This window comes from Pleurodeles waltl, chromosome 4_2 (genome assembly GCF_031143425.1).
Source record: "Pleurodeles waltl isolate 20211129_DDA chromosome 4_2, aPleWal1.hap1.20221129, whole genome shotgun sequence".
In the NCBI taxonomy this organism is placed as follows: Eukaryota; Metazoa; Chordata; class Amphibia; order Caudata; family Salamandridae; genus Pleurodeles; species Pleurodeles waltl.
This window is the reverse complement of record NC_090443.1, coordinates 3,571,416-3,580,695: the sequence shown is the minus strand read 5'-3', so window position 1 is coordinate 3,580,695 and position 9,280 is coordinate 3,571,416.

Genomic DNA, 9,280 nt, shown 5'->3' with positions numbered 1-9,280 from the left:
CCAATGCTCCCCCTCAGACTGGACCTGGGCTTAAATAGTATCAAAGATATAGCCTATCTAAGACCACTCCTGTATTGGGTCAGACTATGGAAAACAGACGAACTTGAACCCTACAGGGCAGCAGTTAAAGAACTATTACCACCTCATCACGGATGGGAAAAGGTACGGTGGCTCAGGGAGATGAAAGTGGCATGGACCAAACTGAGACTATCCCAGTACTGGGAGAACCCCGAGATGATTCCTGGCAGTGCTAAACGCCTGATCAAAGAACATTATTGGGCAAAAATCAACGAGGAATCTCTCGGTTCACATGTGTCAGGTCGGCTGACAGCTGAATTCCTGCTGGTCAAACACGTTCCCTTCCCTGAAAGCTCCCTGGATCTACCCATACCAGCCCGTGCTCGCTCGCTACTACTCCAGCTCAGGTACGGGACATTGGCGGTTAATAGCTACACGGCTGGTTGGTCGACTAACAGTTCCCCATCGGACAAATGCATAAATTGTCATTTATGCAAGGAAACAGCTGAACACATCCTATTTTTCTGCCCTCTGTACAAAGGTCCCCGAGGGAAGTGGATTATTCCCTTGTGCAGAACACTCAAACCACTATCCCGCAACAGTCTATTCAGAATATGTAAATACGACACTTCCATACTGATAATCAGCGCTGTTTCTAAATATCTGGCAGCAGCATGGAAAATTCGTAATAGGACTATTCTAGATTTTAACTCACTGTTTGAAGAGCTGTCTTGAAAACAGTAAATCAGCATCCTGTCATATCAGCCTTGGGCTCTAATTGTAAACCGCGACTTATTGAGCACAAAAAAAACGTATCTCTGAATAAGTGCTATATTGAGTTATTTTAACTAAAGTGTTTTATAAATTTAAAATTATACTTAATTTTATAAATTGTCAAGATGCAATTTATTGGATTAATTAACTCAAAAAACTAATTAACCTAGAGCATCAGCCACCACTGACTGACTTCTTAAATTTTTTTAACCAGTTTTACTGTCTGGAGTTTCAATGCCTGATTTTATATAGAGATGTGCCACACCACAGCTTTTACGTTATCATTATTCTACTGTTCAGGGTTATGTACAGGGTAAGATCCAGAGACTATTCCGAGCACCTCTTTCACCCCTCCTATTTATGTAATCTTTCTCAGGCAGCTACTGGACCCCTACTTTTTTTTACTATTGTTCCTTTTATTGTGTACTGGTTTATGGTTTTTATCTTACTGTACGTATGTATATATTTTTTAAATCTTTTAAATGGCCCAAATTTGGACCGAATAAACTATTGATTGATTGATTATTATTGCTAATACAATCTTTGTTAGACAATCCTTAACTCTACTCAATGTTCTTCTTAACTGTTATCCCTAAGTTTGTTCTTCTTAATATCAGCTGTAGGTAATCTTCTTCTTATTCTTCGTTTACACAATTCATTCAATGTATTTTTCAATGTTCTTCCTTTCAAGGAGGTTCTGGCAGTTCTTTGCTCCAGTTAGGTATGTCAGAGATAGGTAAGTCCAGTATCTGACTTAAATAGTAAGTCCATTTAGATGACATATAACTTCGACAAGGTACTCAAGCTCTTTTTGACCTTCTCAGTATGATCAGTTGTTCATCTGTTTCACTGGCACCACTTGATTCTTCCTCTTCATTGATCATTTTTATTGGGGATAATATATTTTTCACACTCAATTTTTATTTCTTTTTTACATTTCTTAGCCAAATCAAATTTACTGCCCTTTCATTATTACTGATTCCAGAACTTACACCCTTTCCTGGGTCTTCATTTTTTTCACTTGCTTTTGTCTCATGTCCTGGACAATAGTCTCCCACAATTATGATCAGTACTTCATTTTCATTGCCATTCTGCCTGATGTCTGGCAATTGAACAACTTCACCTATTAGGGTTTCTTCACCCCTATCTCCTCCTTGCTAGCTCTGATCACCACTTTCTTGTCGTACAATGTTTGGTAGTAAATACACCAAAGCTCTAGGTTCTATTTCTTCGTGTGGATTCCTTTCTATCTGGGTATGAATGCATCAACCCAGTTTGGAACTCCAGCACTCTTGACTGCAGTGCTTGTGATCAGACTCACCTGGTAGGGACCTTTCCAATGAGGCTCTAAACAGGACTTCCTCACATGCTTCTTAACGAAAATCCAATCACCAGGGTTTAACCTGTGACACTGCTCTTGACTTGGATTTTCAGTTACAGCTTCAGCCTGTCGAGACACACAACGTACCACATCAGCCAGATCTTTGCAGTAATTGAGTACCATGTTACCTGTTATATGTACAAGGACATTTGCTGGAACTGCAGGTAACCTCATGGCCCGTCCCATGAACACTTCATAGGGTGACAACCCAGTTCTTGATCTGGTGTGTTTCACAGACTCATTAGAACCAAAGGTAAAGCATCTGGCTATTTCAATGATGTTGATGCCCAAACCTTTGCTAATCTTGATTTGATAGAACCATTCATTTGCTCGACAATTCTAGAAGACTCCACAAGATGCTGCAGTGGATATTTTAGTCAATTCTTAATGCTGCACATAACATTTATATAACCTCACTATTGAAGTGAGTACCACAATCTGATTCCAGAGAGACAGGCATATCGTACCTAGGTATCAGTTCTCTTAGTAGCAACTCTGCTGCCATGAGACTGTCATTTCTTCTTGTTGGAGATGCCTCCACCCATCTAGAAAAGATATAGACGATCACCAAAATGTACCTTAATCCATTGCAAGTTGGCATTTCAATGAAATCCAACTACATCTTGTTGAAGGGACCTCCTGATCTGCCTAGATGACTTAAGGTGACATGCATTCTTTTCCCCCATTCATATTTTGACATTCAACACACCTACTGAAAATTTCTTCTGCTTGTATTCTGAATTTTGTGTTATACCAAAACTCTCTTGAAGGTTCTGATCATGGCATTTCTGTCCAAATGTGCCTGCCCATGTAGGTATCGTGTCACTGGGATAAATATACTGTCTGGTAATATTGGTCATCCATCCATTGAGACCCATACATTGTTGTCATCAGTTCCACAACCCATTCTTATCCAACCGTGCATTCGTCAATTGTTGCATTTTCTTGCATGTGTCTCAATTTATCCCAATGATCTGCTGTTTTCAAAATCATGGCAAGAATACTTCCTTCCTGACTCCCAGTCATGTATGAACCTTTGAATGTGCATGAAATAGTTGCACAATAGCATGCCATCTCATCGGCACACCTGTCTCTGATTGTGACATAGCTACAGTCTCTCCTATGTGCCACATATCTTATAATGGCTACTTCTGTTGGTTCCTGTAAGGCTTCCAATACTTCTTTTACTTGTCCATTTCTGATGGGTGTGACTGCTGAGGTCATAAAACCTTGTTGTGACCACAATTGCCTATAGTCATGGACAACACCACACTCATCCATATTGACTGTCTGTAAAAACTGTCACTCTCATTCATTCCAATAGTGCATTTGCAGGCTCTAGTAAGGGCATTCAGTTATGCAACTGCTGATGAAACCCTTTGTAACTAAGATGCTTCAACAATTTCTTGAATTGTGCAGACTGCATATTCTGCTCTTAAGCATCCTTCATTCGTTCTTAGGCAAGAACCGTCCACAAAAAGGACATATTCTGGATTTATCAAAGGCACATCTTTTACGTTAGGTCTGGGTCTGGTTCACAAATCTGTAACATCAAAGCAATCATGTTCATAATGGTGTTTTCTTCCGGTATCAGCAACAAAGTGCTAGGATTTAAAACATGACATTGCCTTAGCACCACATTGTTTCCAGACAGATTTTGTTGCTCATTTTAAGTAAGTTGCGAATTCATGAGGAGCTGAGTTTTAGTTTTTATTAGTAACAATTCAACCAAATGTGGGACCATGACAGTCAAAGGAAATCCTATCATACTATTTTCACACCTCTCAGGACTGGCACTTACTGTGGCTACCGCTTTCAGGCATCAAGGCAAAGCGGCCGCTGCAGGGCCAAGAGTCACAGAGAAGTATGCGTCTTTGAGAGTCATCCTCAGTAGAGGTTTTGCCACCAAGGAAAATGTGGATATCCACTGGCTACAGTAACCAACCATTCTGAAAAACATTCTGGCCTTCTGTGTTTTTGGGGTGTTCAGTTTCATAATCGTTTCAACTCTTTCTTTGGACACTTACCTTACACCTTTCTCAATAATTTGTCCCAAGTACTGTACTCTTCCTCTTCCAGATAACATCTGAACTCCTATCTGTATTCCACTTGGCATCACTCCTCATGTTTTGAGTAGCTGCTGCATTCTCAGAGCCCTACATACTTTGAAAACCCAGTTGCGCAAAATTAGTCTGGGCTCACACACATTTTTCCTTAATCCTTCGCTGATTCATCTCTTGCCCATCGCTACAACATTGCGCATATTGCAAAATCTTGTCTAAGGACTTTGCCAACAAATCACATTCGATTGTATATGCTGACCAATCTCAGGTCTCAATCCAAGCACAAGGGTTTTAATAAAGAAACCCATATCCCCAGGGTCTAAATGTGCCTGCTCTGTATGCTGCTGAAAAGCCTTCATGAATCGTTAATAAAACTCATGCACTGTTTCTTTAACTTTCTGGTGCATTCTGTTTAATTTTAAATAATTCAAATCCCTGGGGAGAATTTGTCTCTTCAAAAATGCTACTACCTCATTACAGTTGGTCATTACCACAGATGATGGTGCATTTGTACATGTTTCTCTTGGAGGTTCTGAGGTTGGCCACTGAACTGCTGCTTTACATTCGGCCCACAAATCACTTCGTACCACAATATCAAAAAAAGTATCCAAATCAACTCACTGCACTTTAGACAATTTCACAAACCTCTCAATCTTCACATACCACTGCATTGGACTGTCTCCTAATTTTGGAAAATCGTTTGTTAAAAAATAAAAAATCTCCCTGACTAAACGGTACATGAATGTATGTTCCACCTGGAAGCCACGCAATTAGTTATGAGTCACCTTTGCACGTCAGGTTCCCCAATCACCAATTTCTGTTAGTACAATCACACAAAGATTCTATTATTTCCATATTCTGGTGTAATGTTGATGACATCTCATAACTTACACTTCACTTAGCAGACAATCCTCTATTTACCTTATTTATCTATCCCAGGATCTTAGACTACTTCTTAGTCTGATATCCTCTTTGCTTACTCAACACAACCTCAATTTCCACATATAGCAATGCATCAACCCTATCAGTACTCATACTTGTCAAATGCATTCACCGGTCTTGCAACTGCCAACCGTGGCTGCGACCGCCTCATCAACCACACCTTGTCCCCTACCGCAGTCCGGCTCCAGGCATCTAGGTATTTTATTTTATTTCGTCCTAACCTCTTCTAACACCTTTTTAATATTTGCAGCTTATATTTTCCTAGCACTCAACCAGCCTTCTGCTACCAGATTGACTGTGGGGGGCACAAACGTTAGAGATGCACCATCTCAATTTTAAATGAACAACTACTTTTCACTGCTACCACTTACTCTTTCATTTCCTGGACTTTGAATATGGATCTTTCTTTGAGGTGGCAGTTATATATTTATAAGCTGCAAAAAAATACTTCTAAGCTACAAGTGTAATTAAAGTCTGAATTTTTAGAGTCAATCAAGATAGTTTTAGAGAGTTTTAATGTATTTATTGTAAGAATCAATTAGTAATAATCTTTCATAATCAGCACAGAAACATGCATAAAATGAGTCCTAAATTTGTTCCTACTCTGCTCATCTCTGTCTTACAGAATGAGAGAATACTTGTAGAAGCCAATTCTCAAAGTCAGTTCAGTGCGGAATATTTTTCAAATAGGTTAAAAAGTCTTCTCTTTTCTACTCTTACTCAGTTTCCCACGTCTATCACTTCCAAGTGCTTACTGCTATCATTCTTCTCATCAACACTTTATCGAATCCTCTCTGTCTCAGTACAGTGCTGAAGTCTATCCTGCAGTGGAATGAATAACTATCTCATACACAAATAACCCAAGAGCAAGGCAGCTTACACGTAGAAAGTGGTAGTCGATAATGGCGTCTCAGTGGTCTCAGCTACGGTTCAGCTCATCAACTCCCCTCAACTCAGGAACAGACTTGGTCACTAACAGCTCCTTTCCCTATTACTTTCGCTCTGACACCTTTTTATACATTACTAATCGTTACAATTATTAACATTTGTAAATATTTTCTTGAGATGTTGCAGATTCGCACAATGAGTGTTTTGACAAACAAAAGTGTTTGGATACATGTCCTTCTTTTACCTTACATATTTTGCTTCTGCAAGAGCAATATTGCGTACATAAGTATAATTTCTAATGTCCTTTCCCATCATTTTCACAATGCTAAGTCATTCATACAAAGTATATTGGTTATTTTGCTATGCACGTTAGTGCATTCCAAAGCAGGTTAGTAGGTGGAAAAGGATATAGTTCACAATGGTTCCATTGTTTTAGGACAAGGTTTTGCAACATGTTATGAGTCAGAGAAGATTTATGAAGGAAACATTTAAGTACAAGAAACTGCCAGCCTAGCTAGTTTGCAATTCAAGCTGCAAAGGGTTATGTAAAGTTCAGAGGATGCCTTTAAAGCAGTGAAAGCATTAGCAGTTTTTAGTTTATCGACTCTCTTACTTTTTAGTAATTATTATTAGATTTTAATTATTTACTGGGACCCTTATCTGTTATTGGCCAAAGGACTGTAGAGTTTCATGGCTGACTTTAGCGAATGCTGTAGGACGATGGCGCTATCAAAGGCTACTGGAGAGTAGAGATTCGAGGCTGACCGTATTATAGGCCAAAGTACAGTGCAGTCTCATAGTTGATGTTATCAAAATCTGCCCGAGTGAAATATTTGATGGATTGTGGTACTAAAGCCTATGGGACAGGAGGTTCTCATGGTTGACTGTATCAGAAGCCAGGAAGTAGAATCTCATGAATGAAAAGCCACATTTCTTTTTCATTTTTGCTCTTGTGCACATGTCATGATGTCTGTCCACTGAGACTACCACTCTTCTATGGGTAGTATTTAGTAACATGGAGGTACTTTTTTCCTTTCTTTGGGACTAACCACAGGTGGCTTTACATTGATCCACTTCCTCCAGGGTCTACATTGCCTGCATCTGTGGCAACCAGCCATCAGGAGCTGATTGCAGAAACCAGGCAGAGATACCCTAAGAACAGCGTGTTTGGGGGCTAGGGATCATTACAAGTAAAGCTTCTTCTCAGTTCCTGTACTGTTGTGTCCCCACTTGTTTGTAAGCTTATTGACCCACTTGCTGGAGTAATGTTGTGGATGATTACAATGTTGCCTAACTAGTGTAATATCAGTACCTTTCTTGTGGTGGATGGGATTGCATTTCCTTTTATTCCTGACATTATGTTCACCTAGTTTATTTATAAACCAATGTTTATATCCCATCACGACCTGATCACTAAGTGTCATCTGTCTACATTTGCTTGCAATTTCAGTCCAACAAGTCCTGCTTCTTCCTATGGATCCTGTTTGTTTGGAATTGCTCATTTAGGGGAATATTTACAAGTTTTTGGCCCAGGGTAGTGCCGCAAGCCTTCTTGCTGTGCTGCCCTGAGTTGAAAAAAAAAGGTAGAATTGTGCCCTATGCTTAAGATACAGTGCATTTCTGCCTTTTTCCCCTGTGCTAGTGCACAATGGCCTGCCATGCACCACCAGGGGCACCCTTTGCACCATGGGGCAAGGGCATCCACCTTGCAAGGATGATTGTTTTGGTGCAGGAAGGGACACCTTCCTGCATAAAAACAGCCATGAAAGGCGTTTTCCTCTTTCTACGTGTGCTGCATTCTGCAGCACACATAGAAAAAGGAAAAACTAGAAGAAATATAGGTATTTCTCCTTGTTGTGCCTCCCTTCCACCTCCCTGGGGAGGCGTAGGCTTTTGATGCATTCCCAGCTTTACGAAACATCGTAAATCTGGGAATATATCAAATGCCATGGGTGTAACATAGGGACACCCCTGGTAATGCCCATGGCATGCCTCCCTGTCGCATGGTGAGTCAAGGCACCGACTTGTACTGCATTGCCTCAGTCCATATTTACAAGGCCATGAAAAGCAAAGTAGGGCGACTTTATGTGCTTTGTAAATATGGTCCTGCACTGTGCGCCGCCGGACTGTCACTAAAAGTGATGTTCTGGTGGTGCAGTGGGGCTTGTAAATATACCCCTTAGGTCCATATTTATAATTTTTTGTGCCGCATTTGCGTCATTTTTTATTACGCAAAAGCAGTGCAAACTTACAAAATATAATTGTCATTTGTAAGTTAGTGCCGCTTTTGCCTAAAAAAATTACATAAATGCGGCGCACAAAAAGTATACGTATGGGCCTTAGTTTCTCTTTTCCGGGAATCCGCCAAATTATCACATGACTTCAATTCTCATTGTAGTGAACAAGAGTCAGACTAAGTATGATGGCGATTAGGTTCCCCTTCCTAGTCACGACAAGCAGAATGGTATTTAAGGGATGAATTTCCAATCAGTCTGTCTGGCAACTGCATGTGTGGACTTACTCCGTGTTCGGCTTGCACTTTTGTTATTTAGTCACAATCCTATGAGTAGCTTTACTGAGCAGGGGTCACTGTGCTGTTACTACTTACCTCTTGCACTTCGTTCTTCAGCTCCTTTCATCCTGGAATATCCGGATTTAGCCTGGTGATAAAGCAGTCCCGTAGTCTTCCTTCTTGTTTCCCTCGTCCTATTATCCAGGAATTGAGACTTGTGATTATTAGGTAAGTAAAAAGGATCTTTTGTTTTAGAAAGACTTGGGCCTAGCTGCTTGGATTCCATTTCTAGCCATGGTTGTTGCAGTATTTCTACAGAGATGGTCCAGGCGAAGGTGCTGAGCTGATAACATTCATAAATTGCATCACAGCTATGCCAACACCAAATGAGCTCTATGCCAAAATTGGCTAAAGACCTTGGAGTCCAACTGAGAACTACTCATAGGATCAGACTACATCCAGAGGTGCGAAAACACTGCAATGTCTTGCCTTTTGAGAAACTCCTGAGTAATACTGGAGAGTAGGAGAAAATCTCACCAGAGGTGTCATGTTGCCGATTATCAATGTGAAAGAAAACATGAGCACAATGGCACAGATTTACAAAGGTGTCACACAGTGCAATACAGCACCCAAAGTTGCTGTGCTGCATTGTGTGACAGGGTGAGAGCAGGAAAGTACCATATGTACAGAGATATGGCAGTC